We start from the raw sequence: 19,301 nt of genomic DNA on the forward strand, positions 1-19,301 counted from the left end.
CCATCTGCAGATGAGCATATAGCTGAAAGTACTCAAGCACCAGCAGATGCAGCTGAAGATGTCCCACAAGCACCAGCAGATGCAGCTGAAGATGTCCCACAAGCACCAGCAGATGCAGCTGAAGATGTCCCACAAACACCAGCAGATGCAGCTGGACCTGCACCTCAAGCACCTAGAAGCCCTGCTGCTCAAGAGCCTGTGGATGCACTGTATTCTGCCCTGGGTGAGGAATACATTTCACTCCAGAGGAGGCTCATAACAAGCTGCGAGAGCAGACAAAGAGGCCAACAGAGGTTTCACAGGAGCCAAGAGAGGTTACACAAGCGTAGCATAGAGCTGCAGAGGGACATGGCAGCATCATTAAGTGGAATTGTTCAACACCAGTCACAGATGATGAGAATTCTGTCTGATATGCAGATACAGATGGACAATAGATGGCGGGAACAAAATCAACTCTTGGGTGTGTTGATTGAGCACTTTACATACCAGCAGGACACTGCCTCCAGCCTATCATCTGTGGCCAGCACTCCAGCAGAAACATCTGAATCTTCACAAACCAGGAGAACAAGGAAATCCACTACAGTCACCTCAGCTCCCTCATCCAAGAAGCCTAAAAATAAACAAATATTCTTATAGTTCACCATAAATCTTGTCCTCAGTTATTTACCATATAATTGTCATCCACATCCATGTGAGGGGTGTTTTAGTACACTAATATTGTTAAAACATATAATAAGGCCTGTGTGGAAATGGCCCAAAAAAGGTAATATTATCATGTTTATGACATATTCATGTTCTATAAACCACATCACATAGTTGTGTATGAAGGGTACATATAGTAATATTCACTTATAAGATGTAAATCAAGGTTTCTCACATCTAATAGAAATTGACACATGGGCAGGGATAGGCACGAGCCAAGGCTGTGGCGGACATTTTCTAAAGTAAAGACCTTTAGTGAAGGACACCAAGGTACATTTACAATTAAAACTATTATTTTATAGTGCTGAATTTTATTATACTGATGCAGATACCACTGATCCTATAACCATCCTTGTCTGGCTATACACATGTGCCAGTGTCACTTATGTGTCTTTGTATAGAGCTGGGTGTTATTATACAGATGCAGAAGATACACATCCAGTATTTCACTCAGGCTTTATTTATTCCATAACTTATCACCCAATATTGCTAGCAGTCTCTTGACAAGCCACTAATTTTATTCTCACTAAATATTTTCCCTTTCCTATTATTTAATCAGAAAGAAAAGATTTATCAAGGTTATGATTCACAACCTTACTATATCTTTTCTTTCTATTTAAATACTACTTATAATAAACCTCAGGTACTGGTTAAAGTGCTTTACCTTTGCATATAAAGCTCCAGGGACACAGTGGCAGCTTGCTTCTTGAATCTTCCCTCTCTCTCTGTCTCACTCAGAGTAATTTTCTGGTACTAAGCAGCATCATGTGTGAGTGGCCCCAACCCTGCAAAACGTGGCGCCGCATGTGTTAAGGAGGAGTCAGGACCAGTATTCATCTGTCTTACTCCTCCCTCCCCACAGCAAAATGGGCGGCGGACACTGCAAGGGCCAGTCACGGACACCAGTGTCCGTGTACGGACACCTTGCCTATCCCTGCACATGGGTATATATATATATATATATATATATATATATATATATATATATATATATATATATATATATATATATATATATATATATATATATATATATATATATATATATATATATATATATATATATAAAATAATGTATTTACAGAAGGTGTGAACATAAGGTATAAACATCCATTTTCATTCTTCTTAATGATAGTCAATAAATCATAGTGACCTAAACATGAATTAAACTAATGAGATATTTTCAGTAATTAGGGTGGTTAAGGGAAGGGGGTGGGATGTAGTACTTTCACTTACATGCAGTGGAACTCCGCAGTATGTAATTCTATGACCAGCTGCAGCAGGGGCAGCACCATGACCAGGGACCTCAGCAGCAACTATAGAATCAGCATGTATAGACAGAACAACAGAGGCTTGTAGGGCTTCCAGCACCCCTTGTGCCCCATGATGCACCCCTTGTGCCCCATGATGCACCCCTTGTGCCCCATGATGCTGCCTCTCTATGGAAAGCAGGGGAAACATGGTGGCTAATGAGGATGTGCATTGGCTGTTTTTTTAGGCTTCCTGTTGAGAGGTTGTGCTGTTTGTGATTGGTTTGACACACTTGTAGGGGCAGGAATAATAAATGCTTGGAAGAGGTTTAACTGTTTGAGATCAAGTGGCTGATATGTATGTTGTTGAGCATGCATTTGTTAGGCTTTCAGAGAGTTACGTTGTTTTTTTAGTCAGTGCAAGGGTTGCTGCGCCTGCAATTTGTGGCGAGATGAGAATGGAGTAGATTTTCTGAATTCTGCGCGCGTAAGTCCTTACGCTGTATATTGAATACCAAATTGCGCGTCTTTCTATGTCAGTCTATGGGTGAAAAAAATACGGGCGAAGGCTGAAATATACGCGTGTAACTTGTATGCTACACCGTATATGTGATACCAAACCCGCGCAAAAAACGGCGTCGCTGGCTTTTGCGGGTGATGCTGCATCGGATGGGGCCCCAAATGTCCTTTTCAGGGCAATGTTTAGCTTAGGTTTATTTAGATAGGTTTTTAAGGGCCATTGGCCGTTTAGTGTAGGCTAGGGGGGGTTATTTTGAGGGGGCTTTTTTATTTTTAAAAGGGCTATTAGATTAGGAGTAATTCGTTTTTATTTTTGATAATTTTGTTTTTAATTTTTTGTAATTTAGTAAATTGTATTTTATTAATTTAATTTATTTCATTTTATTGTAATGTTAGTTTTTAGTGTAAGGCAGGTTAGGTTTTATTTTACAGGTAACTTTGTATTTATTTTAACTAGGTAGTTATTAAATAGTTAATAACTATTTACTAACTAGTCTTCCTAGTTAAAATAAATATAAATTTACCTGTGAAATAAAAAATAAAACCTAAGATAGTTACAATATAACTATTAGTTATATTGTAGCTAGCTTAGGTTTTTTTTACAGGTATGTATTAATTTTTAAATAGGAATTATTTAGATAATCATTGTAAGGTTTATTTAGGTTTTTTTAATTATATTTAAGTTATGGGGTGTTAGGCTTAGGGTTACGTTAGGGTAGGGTTAGACTTAGGGTTAGGGTTATGTTAGGGTTAGGATTAGGGGATAATATATTTATGTAGAGTTAGTGATGTGGGAGGTCAGAGGTTTAGGGGTAAATAATTTATTTTAGTATATTTCGTTGTGGGGGCTTGCGGTTTAGTGGTTAATAGGTTTATTATAGCGGCGGTGTGGGCGGACGCAGATTAGGGGTTAATAATTTTATTTTAGTGTTTGCGATGCGGGAGGGCGGCGGTTTAGGGTTTAATAGGTTTATTATAGTGGCGACGATGTCAGGGAGCAGCAGAATAGGGGTTGATAACTTTTTTTAGTAGCGGCGATGTCCAGAGCGGCAGATTAGGGTTTAATCATTTTATTTTAGTGTTTGCGATGCGGGAGGGCCTCGGTTTAGGGGTTAATAGGTAGTTTATGGGTGTTTAGTGTACTTTGTAGCAGTTTAGTTATGAGTTTTATGGTACAGATTTGTAACGTAAAACTCATAACTACTGACTTTAGATGGCAGTACGGATCTTGTCAGGACTTTTTTTAAAGTGCGGTACTGACGTTGCGTGACGGCCAAAAAGGTGTGCAGTACACCTATACCTACAAGACTTGTAATACTGGCATTAGGGAAAAAGCAGCGTTATGAAGCATAACGATGCTTTTTCATTCATAACGCAAAACTCGTAATCTAACTGTTTGTTAATTGCTGATATACTACAAGCCTCAATGGCACTCTAAACAGCAGCTTCAGTATTTAAAATGCTGGTGCACTGGAAATATCTAGCTTTGCTTCACATGCACGTGCAGAGAAAAATATTAACACTAGAAGCATTTTTGCTAATACATGTGTATTGCAAATATGTTTCTATACAAAGATGTAATTCATCTATGTGTATTTAAATATTGACCGCAATAACCAAGGTGAGGGGAGCTAAAGGTATAATTGGTGGTGATTGTATGTTACTGTGTAACCTAAATAAAAGTTTATGCTTAAGCGTTATGGTTGAAAAAATAATATATTTATTTTAAAACACTTTAAAACATGTGCATAATAAAAGTATAGAGCTCTATTACTTTAAGACATATAAAACAATATACAATATACAATTTGTAATAACAATAATTGAAGATTGAAAATAGTTGCTAAAGTATTGTACACTTATTTGCTTGCTTAAATATTGTACACTTTTTGCTTGCTTCTGTGGTCTATACGGTCTTTTTTGAGGCTTTAAAAGTTTAGTATTAATGTTCTTCTAGTACTCACGATTTTGTCTTGAGTGTAAAAGGCTTTTTAGCTTTATGGGGTTATAAAAAACCGTTGTGGAGGCAATATACGTTTGGAGTAAATACAGCCTTGAAGTTGACAATCTTGCTTTTTGTAGCTTTGGAGATTATTATGAACAAGCTGTTGATTTGTTTCTATTTCCTTTGTTAGGCTGATACAATGTATATCTCCAATTTGTTGTGCTAGATAAATCTTAGCCGTTTTAACGCTGTTAAGGTGTTTTAATTTAAATTGAATTATCCGTTGGTCTCTGAGACTGTATACCCTATTTTGTGCTAGTATGCTATTCAGGGTTTGCAGGAGTCTCTAAGAGGCTTGTAGCGTTTGAAAATTCCTCAATCTTTAGCAGGAGTTTGTTTGCGAATTACCGTTGGTCTCTGAGACTGTTTACCCTTAAGATTTTGCTTGAGGTTGTTCAGGGTTTGCAGGAGTCTCTAAGAGGCAGTTCTGTCTGTTGTCCGGTGGTTTTCTTCTTTTGCGCTTATTATTTCAAGCGCTAGATAGAGCTGGATCCGTTGAAGGGAAGATAGTTCTTGTCCCACAGTGTGGGCATAGACTGTCAAAGAGTGTGCACCCTCTTTGACAGTCTATGCCCACACTGTGGGACAAGAACTATCTTCCCTTCAACGGATCCAGCTCTATCTAGCGCTTGAAATAATAAGCGCAAAAGAAGAAAACCACCGGACAACAGACAGAACTGCCTCTTAGAGACTCCTGCAAACCCTGAACAACCTCAAGCAAAATCTTAAGGGTAAACAGTCTCAGAGACCAACGGTAATTCGCAAACAAACTCCTGCTAAAGATTGAGGAATTTTCAAACGCTACAAGCCTCTTAGAGACTCCTGCAAACCCTGAATAGCATACTAGCACAAAATAGGGTATACAGTCTCAGAGACCAACGGATAATTCAATTTAAATTAAAACACCTTAACAGCGTTAAAACGGCTAAGATTTATCTAGCACAACAAATTGGAGATATACATTGTATCAGCCTAACAAAGGAAATAGAAACAAATCAACAGCTTGTTCATAATAATCTCCAAAGCTACAAAAAGCAAGATTGTCAACTTCAAGGCTGTATTTACTCCAAACGTATATTGCCTCCACAACGGTTTTTTATAACCCCATAAAGCTAAAAAGCCTTTTACACTCAAGACAAAATCGTGAGTACTAGAAGAACATTAATACTAAACTTTTAAAGCCTCAAAAAAGACCGTATAGACCACAGAAGCAAGCAAAAAGTGTACAATATTTAAGCAAGCAAATAAGTGTACAATACTTTAGCAACTATTTTCAATCTTCAATTATTGTTATTACAAATTGTATATTGTATATTGTTTTATATGTCTTAAAGTAATAGAGCTCTATACTTTTATTATGCACATGTTTTAAAGTGTTTTAAAATAAATATATTATTTTTTCAACCATAACGCTTAAGCATAAACTTTTATTTAGGTTACACAGTAACATACAATCACCACCAATTATACCTTTAGCTCCCCTCACCTTGGTTATTGCGCTTCATTTTTCGACAGTTGTTTGAAGGAACAACTGTCACACTTGTAGGGTTTAGAGCGTGGTTATATTAACCAATTTTTCCCAACATTAACACTCACCAGGTGCACTCACTCTAAACTTGTTTTTCACAAATTATTTAAATATTGACCGGAATGTCCTTTAATGATAGTGCTATCAAATAGGCACACTTTTTACAAATATCCAGCACTAATCCACCTTTAAGGGGACATGAAACCTAATTTTTTTTCTTTTATGATTCCGATAGAGCATTTAATATTAACCCCATAAAGGGACAGTCTATTCCTGAATTTTTATTGTTTTAAAAGATAGATAATCCCTTTATTACCCATTCCCTAGTTTTGTATAACCAACACAGTTATAATAATATACTTTTTACCTCTGTGATTATCTTGTATCTAAGCCTCTGCAAACTGCCCCCTTATTTCAGTTCTTTTGACAGACTTGCATTTTAGCCAATCAGTGCTGGCTCCTTGGAACTCCACGTGCGTGAGCATAGTGTTATCTATATGACACACATGAACTAACACTCTCTAGTGGTGAAAAACTGTCAAAATGCCCTGAGAGAAGAGGCGGCCTTCAAGGGCTTAGAAATTAGCATATGAACCTCATAGGTTAAGCTTTCAACTAAGAATACCAAGAGAACAAAGCAAAATTGGTGATTAAAGTAAATTGGAAAATTGTAAAATTACATTCTCTATCTGAATCATGAAAGTTTATTTTGGACTAGACTGTCTCTTTAAAGGGGCATAAAACCAAAAAAAAATTTCACGATTCAGATAGAGCACACAATTTTAAACAGCTTTCCAATTTACTTCTGTTATCAAATTTTCTTAGTTTTCTTGTTATCCTTTGTTGAAAAGCAAGGATGTAAGCTCAAGAGTGTGCACGTGTCTGCAGCACTATGAGGCAGCGGTTTTGCAACATTATACATTATCAGGGGCACTAGATGGCAGCACTATTTCCTGTCATGTAATGCTTTAAGCACATGCACACTACCTACCTAGGTATCTCTTTAACAAAGAATAGCATGAGAAGGTAGCAAATTTGATAATATAAGTAAATTGGAAACTTTTATTTAAATTTTATTCTCTATCTGAATAATAAAATAAATATTTTGGGTTTATTGTCCCTTTAACAACCACAACATACCCTGCATGTCGCTGGTCGTTAAGAGTTTTACAGGTTATAGAAGCGCGGGTCCCGCCGCTGGTGGCAAATCCGCAAAATCAAAATCGCAATCCACATTAAAAAGATCAGCGATGTACAGGTACAGCGATGTACGTCGCTTTTAAGGGGGTTAAACAACTTTCCAATTTACTTCTAATATCAATTTGCTTCATTCTCTTGGTATCATTTATTGAACAAGCACCAAAGCACTTCTGTGAGATAGCTATTAGAAGATATAAGCAAGCCAATGAAAAGAGTAAAATACAGCAATCATTACAAAATACATTTATAATATATTATTTTGTGACACAGTACAGGAATATTGTATAATATCCTCTGCACATACGTTACTCTTTATTTTAGTTACATTCACATATTTGAATTGGATTTTATTAAAGGTTATGAGTTTTAATAATCAAGCAGTCTTACAGAGTCTGGGCACAGGGTGCTAATAATATCTCTCTAGTGTGCAGCTCTTTTCCATTATTTGTAATGTAATATGCACAGCACCACTCCATAATAAAAAATATGTAAAATGTTACTAATAAATATAGTGTAGTGGCGGCGACGTTGGGGGTGGCAGATTAGGGGTTAATAAATGTAGGTAGGTGGCGGCGATGTTAGGGGCAGCAGATTAGGGGTTAATAATATTTAACTAATGTTTGCGAGGCGGGAGTGCGGCGGTTTAGGGGTTAATATGTTTATTATAGTGGCGGTGATGTCGGGAGCGGCAGATTAGGGGTTAATAATTTTATTTTAGTGTTTGCGATGCGGGAGGGCCTCGATTTAGGGGTTAATAGGTAGTTTATGGGTGTTAGTGTACTTTTTAGCACTTTAGTTATGAGTTGTATGCTATAGCGTTGTAGTGTAAAGCTCATAACTACTGACTTTAAAATGCGTTACGAATCTTGCGGGATAGGCTGTACCACTCACTTTTTGGCCTAAAGAAAAAAGCTTGTAATACCGGCGCTATGGAAGTCCCATTGAAAATAGACTTTACGCAAATTGCGTAAGTTGATTTGTGGTAAGGCCAAAAAGTGTGCGGGACAGCTGTACCTACAAGACTCGTAATAGCAGCGGTAGTAAAAAAGCAGCGTTATGAGGCTTAACGCTGCTTTTTTACTCATAACGCAAGACTCGTAATCTAGCCAATTGCTATTTTACCTGCTCTCATCCAATGTAATCCTGAAAATATGGCCTATTAGGGAGACCTGCGAGCAGTGAGATAGAGAGATTACCTTAACAGTGCAATTGATAGTGTATGTACTATTAAAAATGATAACCAAGGCTCAGTAATACAAACATTGCATTTCCTATTATTATGAATGAGCCTGTCATTTTTGCTGAAGAATATCCCTTTTACTATCGCTAACAGCAATTTCTATTACATTTACTTTTGCACAAAACAAGTTATACACATCAAAAGTCATTACAAATTCATTAGAACTCACAAAAATTAACATTCATCATTTTTGTTAATTATGACAATCTAAACACAAAGGATTTGAAAATAAACAACTCTACTGTCAGACAGAAAACATAATTAAACCTATTTAAAAAAGAATTTGTCACATTTTTGCTAATATATTCAAAAGGTACATCTGTGAACTAATTGTTAGCAATCTGCATGATTTGAAACGTAAACTTCCAGCCATTTTCTTTCTCCACCCAAGGGCTGCATCACAAACAAAAAATAATAAAAAATGTTAGGTTTTTTTATTCCCAGTTGAGTAAAACTTCAGTAAAATAAGTATATTTGGCCAATGAATTATCATGTTGTGTCACATGTTTTAGATATCTGGAGGCAAAGATCATAGATTTCAATTTTTATTCACTTTATTCATGCTTTTCAATTTTATTTTACTATATTCATGTTATTTTTCATTTCTGCCTCAGGGGGGCATGTGAACAAAGCTAATGGAATCAGAAAGCAGCTGTTGGCTTGGAAATCTTTACTCAGATTTGGTTACCTAAAAATATTTTTTGTTTTCCTTTTTTTAAATGTTTCCTTTTCTGCATATTATGGGCTAGATTACAAGTGGTGCGTTATCTAGCGCTTTCACATTAGCTAAAAGTAAGTTTTTTTACGAGCTGAGGGTAGCGTGCATATTACAAGTTGAAAGTAAAAGGTTTGTGCGGAAGTGAAACATTGCGGTTGCTAACAAAAGGACTTACCACAACCACGTTAATTTATTCTTCTCATAGCTTTCAATGTTAAACAAAGAAGGAAAAATCTCACTTATCGCTCGCGCAATAACCCGACAGGAGTTATTAATATTTCACATTCCTGTTCTCATACAGAAAAATGTTTTTAATGTAAACATATTTTCAAATAGATATATATAGATATCTATTTCACATTAACATCATCAGATATATATTGAAATGTATATTTAATACTAAAAAATAAATAAAAATCTATGTGAAGTACATAGGAATGTAAATTATGTGTAACGCACTTCATGTTTCTCGCTTTAGGTCTAACGTGGTGTCAGGTTAGCACACATGAAGAATTAGTCATCTTAAAGCATGTTCTTGAAAAATTAAATATTAAAAATTATTATAGATACTGTAAATAATGTATATATATATTCTATGGATTAAAGGTGTTGTTTGTGTTCTGCGATGTTTTTTTCAGAATCCTTATTTAAAAGTATTTCTATATTAAGTCTTAATTATTAGTAAACCAGCTGCTTAATTCTGAATCCCATTACCATCAGTCGGAAAGATTCATATATGTAGTATAATTGGTTGGATATAGTGTAGTATTGTTGTTATAAAAATAAACAAAAAACTTAAAGGTAATATTTGCACGCTCACCTTTCTGAAACTCAACGTGAGGTACAGTGATAGTCCAGGGAGGGAATGTTGTTCTCTTGTTCATCACTCTGGAATCTTGTTGTTTAATTGATCATGTATTTGTAGTGCTAAGTCTTTATACTGCAATCCCGTTTAGCCAGATTGAGTTATTAAATCCTCAGCCCAATTTTCCTACTGAAATTATTTATTTATTTGGATTTAAAGTAAGTTTAAAAATCGAAGGATTTTTGTCATTAGTGACGTCACTTTCAGGTTTCCAGGCGGACTACATTCGGTTTTGCGAACAAGCAAATTGGAATTCAATACTGCTTCACTAGACCACCAGGGAAGGAACCCTTTCCATACCTAGGATTTACACTTTTTTTTTCAAAGCACATAAAGATTTTTTTAGGTAAACTGATTTATTTAACCACTTACATTTTTAAGCATAATTTTAAGTAAGGCTTAAAGGGACAGTCTACTCTAAAATTGTAATTGTTTAAAAAGATAGATAATCTATTTATTACCCATTCCCCAGTTTTGCATAACCAGCAGGGATATATTAATATACTTTTTACCTCTGTAATTACTTTGTATCTAAGCCTCTGCAGACTGCCCCCTTATCTCAGTGCTATTTACAGACTTCCATTTACCAATCAGTGCTGACTCATGAATAACTTGATGGACGTGAGCACAATGTTATCTATATTGCACACATGAACTAGCAGTGTCTTGCCGTAAAAAGCTATAAAAATGCACTGAGATAAGAGGCGGTTTGTATTGACTTAGAAAACAGGCAGACATTTAGAGGTTTAAGGGTTATTAAGTGAATCAATATAACAATGTTGGTTGTGCAAAGCTGGAGAATGGGTAGAAAAGGTGTTACCTATCTTTTTAAAAAATTAAACATTTTGGAGTTTAACACACACACACACACACACATATAAAAAAAAAAAAATATATATATATATATATATATATATATATATATATATATATATATATATATATATATATATATATATAATTATATATATATATATATAAACACAGAGAAAGTCCAGCACTCACTTACAAGCTCTCAGCTAAGTTTAAAAGCAAAAATGGAAGGGTTAGTTACTGCATCTGGCCAAATGGGACAAGCCCAGGTACCTCCTCAAGGTCCCTTCCGAAACCTGGGTCCCTAAAACAGCCACACAATGCAAGCTCTCAATTCAACAAACTGGGAACAAGTGAAGGGTGCACAGGCTTATGTAATCACCCTAGACATATACAAAACACGGAAGGGGACTGCACTCTCAGATTGAACTGGGTACACATCCCATGATCCTGCAACATGCTCAGCCCTGGGTGTTCACTGGCACTCACAGTGGGACAAGCCCAGGTACCTTGTCAAGGTCCCTTCCAAAACCTGGGTCCATAAAACAGCCACACAAGGCCTGTCTTGCACCCAGGCCTGTCTGGGGTTAACTGCCTGTGACTCTGGGGACAGCACAGCTTCCTATGAGTGCCAGTGAGCACCCAGGGATGAGGATGTTGCAGGGTCATGGGATGTGTACCCAGTCCAGTCTGAGAGTGTAGTCCCCTTCCGTGTTTTGTTTATCTCTAGGGTGATTACATAAGCCTGTGCACCCTTCACTTATTCCCAGTTTGTTGGATTGAGAACTTGCATTGTGTGGCTGTTTTAGGGACCCAGGTTTTGGAAGGGACCTTGATGAGGTACCTGGGCTTCTCCCATTTGGCCAGATGCTGTAACTAACCCATCCATTTTTGCTTTCAATCTTAGCTGAGAGCTTGTAAGTGAGTGCTGGACTATCTCAGTGTGTTGTATTACATTTGTTTTGTAATTTTCCCTATGGGCCTTGCACCCAGGCCTGCCTGGGGTTAACTGCCTGTGACTCTGGGGACAGCACAGCTTTCTGTGAGTGCCAGTGAACAAACAGGGCTGAACATGTTGCAGGGTCACAGGATGTGTACCCAGCCCAGTCTGAGAGTGCAGTCCCCTTCCGTGTTTTGTATATGTCTACGGTAAATACATAAGCCTGTGCTCCCTTCATTTGTTCCCAGTTTGTTGGATTGAGAGCTTGCATTGTGTGGCTGTTTTAAGGACCCAGGTTTTGGAAGGGACTTTGAGGAGGTAAACTGGGATTGTCCCATTTGTTCAGATGCGGTAACTAACCCTTCCATTTTGCTTTTAATCATAGCTTGTGAGTGCTGGACTTTCTCTGTGTGTTGTATTAATTTGTTTTGTAATTTTCCCTATGGGCCTTGCACCCAGGCCTGTCTGGGGTTAACTGCCTGTGACTCTGGGAGCAGCACAGCTTCCTGTGAGCACCATGGGATGTGTACCGAGTCCAGTCTGAGAGTGCAGTCCCCTTTTGTGTTATATATATATATATATATATATATATATATATATATATATATATATATATATATACAGAGCTGAAATTCAAAGTCCTAATAGCCAGGAATAAATGTTACGCGCCACTTCTAATCACCTCCACAGCCATTACTTTACCCACTCTTTATACATATGTTTAGCCATTGTGAAATATTTTGTAATATTGTTTTTATTTTATACCATAATAAATTAAATAGTGCTACATACAGTAATAAATTAACAAAATAAGTTCATAGCAGTTAGAAACATCAACTAGGAGTTCTGGTGAATATAACAGCTGGATAGAAAAAGGAAATTGTTGAATGTAGAGAGTGCAGAGAGTGCTGACAGTCATGGAAGGTCATAGCAGACCTGAAGATTATTTTTTTTAATAATTATCATCTCTCTCTTCTTGTTCTTAACTATCTTTTTCAACTCCCTCCTCTCTTCAATCTCTCTTTTTTACTCTATCCCTTCTCTTTTAGGCCGTATCTTCTCTTTACACTTTCTTTCCCCTCTCTCAAAACTTTTCACTCTTTTTTTTCTCCATTCTCTCTTAACTCTACCTTCTGCTCCACTTTCACTTTTCCTCTGCAATCTCTCTCTCTGCCCCGTTTACCCTCTAAGAAGTAACAGTCTAAGCACTAATGGGGTCCCTACAGCCCTAGAGGAATAACACATCCTTGTACTTTCATGAATATATAATATCCCTTTGAGATAATAGTTTTAGCACATAGCCCAAAATGTGTTTGCCAGTGCTGCAATAGGAATGTACATTCTTCAAATACATTGTGCCAACTTTGCTACTTACAACATACCACCAGCCTTCAGACTTAACATTCACTAACTTTCACTCGCCACTGTTAAATTTCCACCCGCCAATGGCTAGTGGGCTAGTGGAAATTATGAGCCTTGTATTATATATATATATATATATATATATATATATATATATATATATATATATATATATATATATATATAATACATAGCCGGTAACCCAGCACTCCTTCCACACAGGTGTAATTACCGCCTGGATGCTATCCTCATATAAATATGTAGAAATGTATTGATGTAGGAGGGCACTCACAGGACTTGTATTGAAGGAAAGAACAGTGCAATTTTATTTCCAAATTTGTTTCACATTAATTTTAAATGTCGACATTTTGACCCATTCATGGGCCTTCTTCAAGACAATTATGATCTGTAAAAAATACAAAATATACAAATGGAATCTAGGTGGACAATACAACATACAAAATACAAAACACATAATAAAAGTTGATTACAAAAGTGACAACCCTTCACCACAGAAAAAAGCATGCTAGCTCACACCTGAGCTAATCATATTAAAAACCAAGGAAAGAAGAAAAGGTCAAATTTCTCTCACACTGTAGCCCCAATCACAGCTACCATTAACCACATCATACATGAGGCACAACTCTCACTATAAACAATAGTTCATAAGTACTAGCTGTATAGATGATCCCACAACTACTCATGCTAGACCAGTACCAGCTAAAAAAATATGACCAACTCAACCAGTCATAAAACATGTGAAATCGCATATGTGTGCATAACCACAACAAATCTCATCACTTCTCACTCCTACATATGGAGAAGGCTTAAGGCTCATTTTGGGCCGATGGCTCTCTGATCTAAGTAGCTCTCTGTTACAAGTAGCAAGAGTTAGCACACTGGACCAATATTCATGATTCTAATCCTATTTCATCTCATCTCTCTACAGGTATGTCTTCCTGCTTCTGCCTAACTGACTGCTTTTAATAGCCCCTTTAATTTCTGCTAGACTCCTCTGGTATGTCTTCCTGCTTCTGCCTAACTGACTGCTTTTAAACACCCCTTTAATTTCTGCTAGACTCCTCTGGTATGTCTTCCTGCTTCTGCCTAACTGACTGCTTTTAATAGCCCCTTTAATTTCTGCTAGACTCCTCTGGTATGTCTTCCTGCTTCTGCATAACTGACTGCTTTTAAACGCCCCTTTAATTTCTGCTAGACTCCTCTGGTATGTCTTCCTGCTTCTGCCTAACTGACTGCTTTTAAACGCCCCTTTAATTTCTGCTAGACTTCTCTGGTATGTCTTCCTGCTTCTGCCTAACTGACTGCTTTTAAACACCCCTTTAATTTCTGCTAGACTCCTCTGGTATGTCTTCCTGCTTCTGCCTAACTGACTGCTTTTAAACGCCCCTTTAATTTCTGCTAGACTCCTCTGGTAACCATTTCCTCTGTCTCCATTTTGTCTGCCTGTAATCATTTTATCTTATATTGTCTAAACTTATTCAGCCTTTCACCCCACTCCCTCTCTAATTTGCAAGTGTGTAATTCCTGCTAGCTAAAACTGCCTGTAACAGCTGCCTAGAATCATTTCATCACTTCTCACTCCTACATATGGAGAAGGCTTAAGGCTCATTTTGGGCCGATGGCTCTCTGATCTAAGTAGCTCTCTGTTACAAGTAGCAAGAGTTAGCACACTGGAGGTTGAAACTGCAGACCAGCTAACAGGTAAACTTAATAACTATACTTCTACACAATGCTTTCTATGCCTTTTCTGCTCTCTCTGTCTTCCCTTCTCCTAAAAATCACTGCATGTCCCTATAACAACAATCCCCACACTATCCATATCTCCCCCTCCCTTCTCTCATCCCCTATGCTGTCCTCTCATGAACTACTTTGTTTCCTTAGAAACTCTTCCCCCTCTAACTCTCCTGTGTCTAATCATTACCGCTCCTACAAATCTCACTCTCACCTTCTGTCTCTCTCACTGCTACTACTGCTTGCTGCTGGTGATGTCTCTCCTAACCCTGGCCCTGCAACAATCTCCACACTTTTACACTCTCGCTCCATCTCCCACTGCAAAAATCCTAGGTCATGCAATACCAACAATCTCATCTCAATTAACACACAGCGCCTAACCCCTCCCTTTTCTTGTGCCCTCTGGAATGCTCGCTCCGTCTGTAACAAGCTTACAACTGTTCACGACCTGTTTGTTTCCAACGCTTTCAACCTCTTAGCTATTACTGAAACCTGGCTATCTTCCTCTGACACTGCTTCAATTGCTGCTCTCACACATGGTGGTCTTCACTTTAGTCACACACCTAGGCCAGGTGAGAGACACGGTGGCGGTGTTGGCATTTTACTCTCCCCCTCCTGCTCCTATCAGTACCTATCCCCATTTCCATCTCTCTCCTTTTCTTCCTTTGAAGTCCACTGCATTCGCCTGTTCTCCCCTCTCTCTCTCAGAGTGGCAGTTATCTATCGCCCCCCTGGACCAACTTCCCAATTCCTTGACAACTTTGCTGCCTGGCTTCCTTACTTTCTCTCCACAAATACACCTGCCCTAATTCTAGGGGACTTCAACATCCCCATTGACAACCCATCTGCCCCTGCTGCCTCTAAACTTCTCTCACTCACTAACTCCTTCGTACTCTCACAACCCACCCTATTCCCTACCCACCGCGAAGGACACTCAATTGATCTGGTATTCTCCTATCTCTGCTCTCTCTCTAATGTTGCATGTCGCCCATTTCCCATCTCAGACCACCATCTGCTCACCTTTAATCCTAATATAGATACTAAACCTACTTCCCCCTCTCGCCCCCGCACCAGCAGAAATCTGCACACTGTGGACACTCCCCAACTCTCCAATCTTATTCAACTACGCCTCCCCCACACTTCCAGGATATCCTGCCCTGACCTTGCTATAACCCACTATAACAATACTCTCTCTGCTGCACTTGACACTCTCGCTCCACCCCAACCTCGCAAAGCCCCACGTCGTCAGCTCCAACCCTGGCACTCCCAACAAACGCGTCACCTACAAAAATGCTCCCGCACTGCTGAGCGTGCCTGGAGGAAATCCCGCTCTGAACATGATTTCATGCACTATAAGTTCATTCTCTACTCTTACACCTCTGCCCACTTGACCCTATTCCTTCACATCTAATCCCTCCTCTGTCTACCACCCTCACTACGGCTCTTACTCACATATTTAACCTATCCCTTTCTACCGGCTCATTCCCTGCCTCCTTCAAACATGCGAAGGTCACCCCCATCCTCAAAAAACCCTCCCTCGACCCTAACTCCCCTGCAAACTACCGCCCCATATCACTGCTCCCACTAGCTTCAAAACTCATCGAAAAACTAGTTTTCAATCGCCTAACCCACTTCCTGTCCTCCAACTCATTGCTCGACCCCCTGCATCTGGCTTCCGTCCCCAACACTCAACTGAAACTGCCCTCACCAAGGTTACTAACGATCTCCTTTCTGCTAAAAACAAAGGCTACTACTCTATACTCATCTTACTTGACCTATCTGCTGCCTTTGACACTGTTGACCATCCCCTTCTCCTACAGTCTCTCAGTTCTCTTGGTCTCTGTGACACTGCCCTCTTGTGGATTCACTCTTATCTCTCTAACAGATCCTTCTCAATCTCTTTTGCTGGTGACTCCTCCTCTCTATTGCCCCTGTCTGTTGGAGTACCTCAAGGCTCTGTCCTGGGTCCTCTACTCTTCTCTATTTACACTTCTTCACTGGGTAAACTTGTCAACAGCTATGGCTTCAGCTATCACCTCTATGCTGATGATACCCAGATCTACCTTTCCACCCCTGCACTCTCTCCTTCTGTCAACTCTCACATCAGTGACTGCTTATCTGGCATTTCCTCCTGGATGGCCTCTCACCACCTAAAAATAAATATGTCCAAGACCGAACTACTTCTAATTCCCCCCTCTAGCTCCACTCCAGTCTCTAATTTTTCTATCACTGTTGGCGGCACCACTATCTCCCCATCACCCCAAGTCCGCTGCCTCAGAGTCATGCTTGACTCAAATCTGTCCTTCATTCCCCACATCCAACTGCTCTCTTCATCCTGCCGCAACCACCTACGCAATATCTCCAAAATTCGCCCATTTCTGAGTGCTGAAACTACCAAACAGCTCATCCACTCCCTGGTAATTTCCCGACTTGACTACTGTAACAACTTACTAACTGGCCTCCCTCTCTCCCCTCCAATCCGTCCTAAATGCCTCTGCCAGACTAATCCACCTCTCTCGACGCTCTGTTTCTGCTGCGCCTCTCTGTGAGTCCCTTCACTGGCTCCCCATTCACAACAGAGTTAAATTCAAAATTCTCACCCTGACCTACAAAGCCCTCACCAATGCTGCCCCACCCTACCTGTCCTCACTCATCAACAAATATACTCCTGCCCGTCCCCTAAGATCCAACAACGACCTGCTTCTTGCATCCTCTACCATCACCTCCTCTCATTCTAGACTACAGGACTTCTCTCGTGCGGCACCAACCCTCTGGAACGCACTTCCTCGAGATGTCAGACTTGCCCCTAACCTCTCCTCCTTTAAACGTTCCCTAAAGACCTTTCTGTTCAGGGAAGCTTATCACCCGACTTATTAACAAACTAACCAATTAACCAACAGTTGCCCTCTATCTCCTCACTAATATCATTCCAACCTGTTGGCGCTTTATAAATAAAGAATAATAATAATAATAACCATACACCCAAACATTACATGGTCACCATCATAGGGTAAAAGCTCCTGCTTCACACACCCCATGTATAAGAAAATAGAACGTGCTCATGTCCTTCACAGGGTAAACAGCATGTCTACACCATTCATAGAATCTTAAAAATGCAGAGACTTCATAAGGCATGTAAGCCACCCATATAATCTCAGAACACATATGAAGAGAGCAGAATGTGATCAATCACACAAGTACCGCCCAGCATATAGCCCCTTTGCCGACAGCCCATAATCGGATTCAATAACCCTAATTCAAGGCTGACATTCTAACTTAACAATACACATAAGTGGAAATAAAAATAAGACAGATCGAAGACATACTTCTAACCAAATTATCCCTGAACTAATACCCACAACCTACAAACAAATCAACCTAACCTAATCAGGGAAATAACAAACTAGTTTGCATAACATATCAGAGCCATATCAGTGGCTAACAAGGTACGGTAAACCCGAAAAAACAATGCAAAACTTACTATTGTAATGCAGCATGCATTACTCAAATGGCGTACAAGCCGGACTCCCAACTGTAAGCAACAGCCAATCATCAGGGCGCATGAACACACACCCATAAACCAGAGAGCCCCATATGAGCGCAACCCGTACACCCCCCTGGTTAGGCGATAACTTCATAACAATCCCAATTATACAGGGAAATACTGGAACAAAAATACACACTCAGGATAAACGATGCTCAGCCCCTGTATGGTATTAATACACAGTCTAAAACATACAATTAATGTATAACGGCTGCCCCAAGGTACGTTACCAATACAAAATTATAAAACTGTAGTGTCACCTAGCAGAGAATGCATGGAGCATACCTAACACCATCTCAGCCAGCCCAAAATAGTAAGACAATTCCGTGCAACAAATAGAGCCCATCTTAGCGGACCATATGGTACGATGTAGCGCCCAAGGCGAAGCACAGACCATTGCAGTGGCAAAATAGTGTCTAACAACAAAGACAAAACCATAGTACAATAATGGGGTTACAGACCCCCATACGGTGTCACCTATATTAAGTCTCATATAGTGCCATCCAACAGGCATAACCCTCTGGAGCAAGGCAAAAGGGTGGACAATTAGTCACAATGAATAGCGACAAATACACCTAACATCCTGTACTGACCACAAACAGAATAACCAACTAAGGGTGACATCAGATGTTAACAGGTGTAATCCCTTACAAACCACTGGCACCGTCTAATAGGCTGAAATCCCAACCCAGTGCAGGAAATACTATAGGTACACTATTGCCACTCATACCCATCTAAACCACAACCAACCTGTCCGCAAGACCATGAAGGATAACCAAACCACTAGAAAGTCACCCATTATAGACACAGGACAAAGGCATTACCTTAATAAGGATCAGGGGATCAAAACCTGTAACTACCAC

The sequence above is a fragment of the Bombina bombina genome, chromosome 4 (assembly GCF_027579735.1).
Source record: "Bombina bombina isolate aBomBom1 chromosome 4, aBomBom1.pri, whole genome shotgun sequence".
Lineage (NCBI taxonomy): Eukaryota > Metazoa > Chordata > Amphibia > Anura > Bombinatoridae > Bombina > Bombina bombina.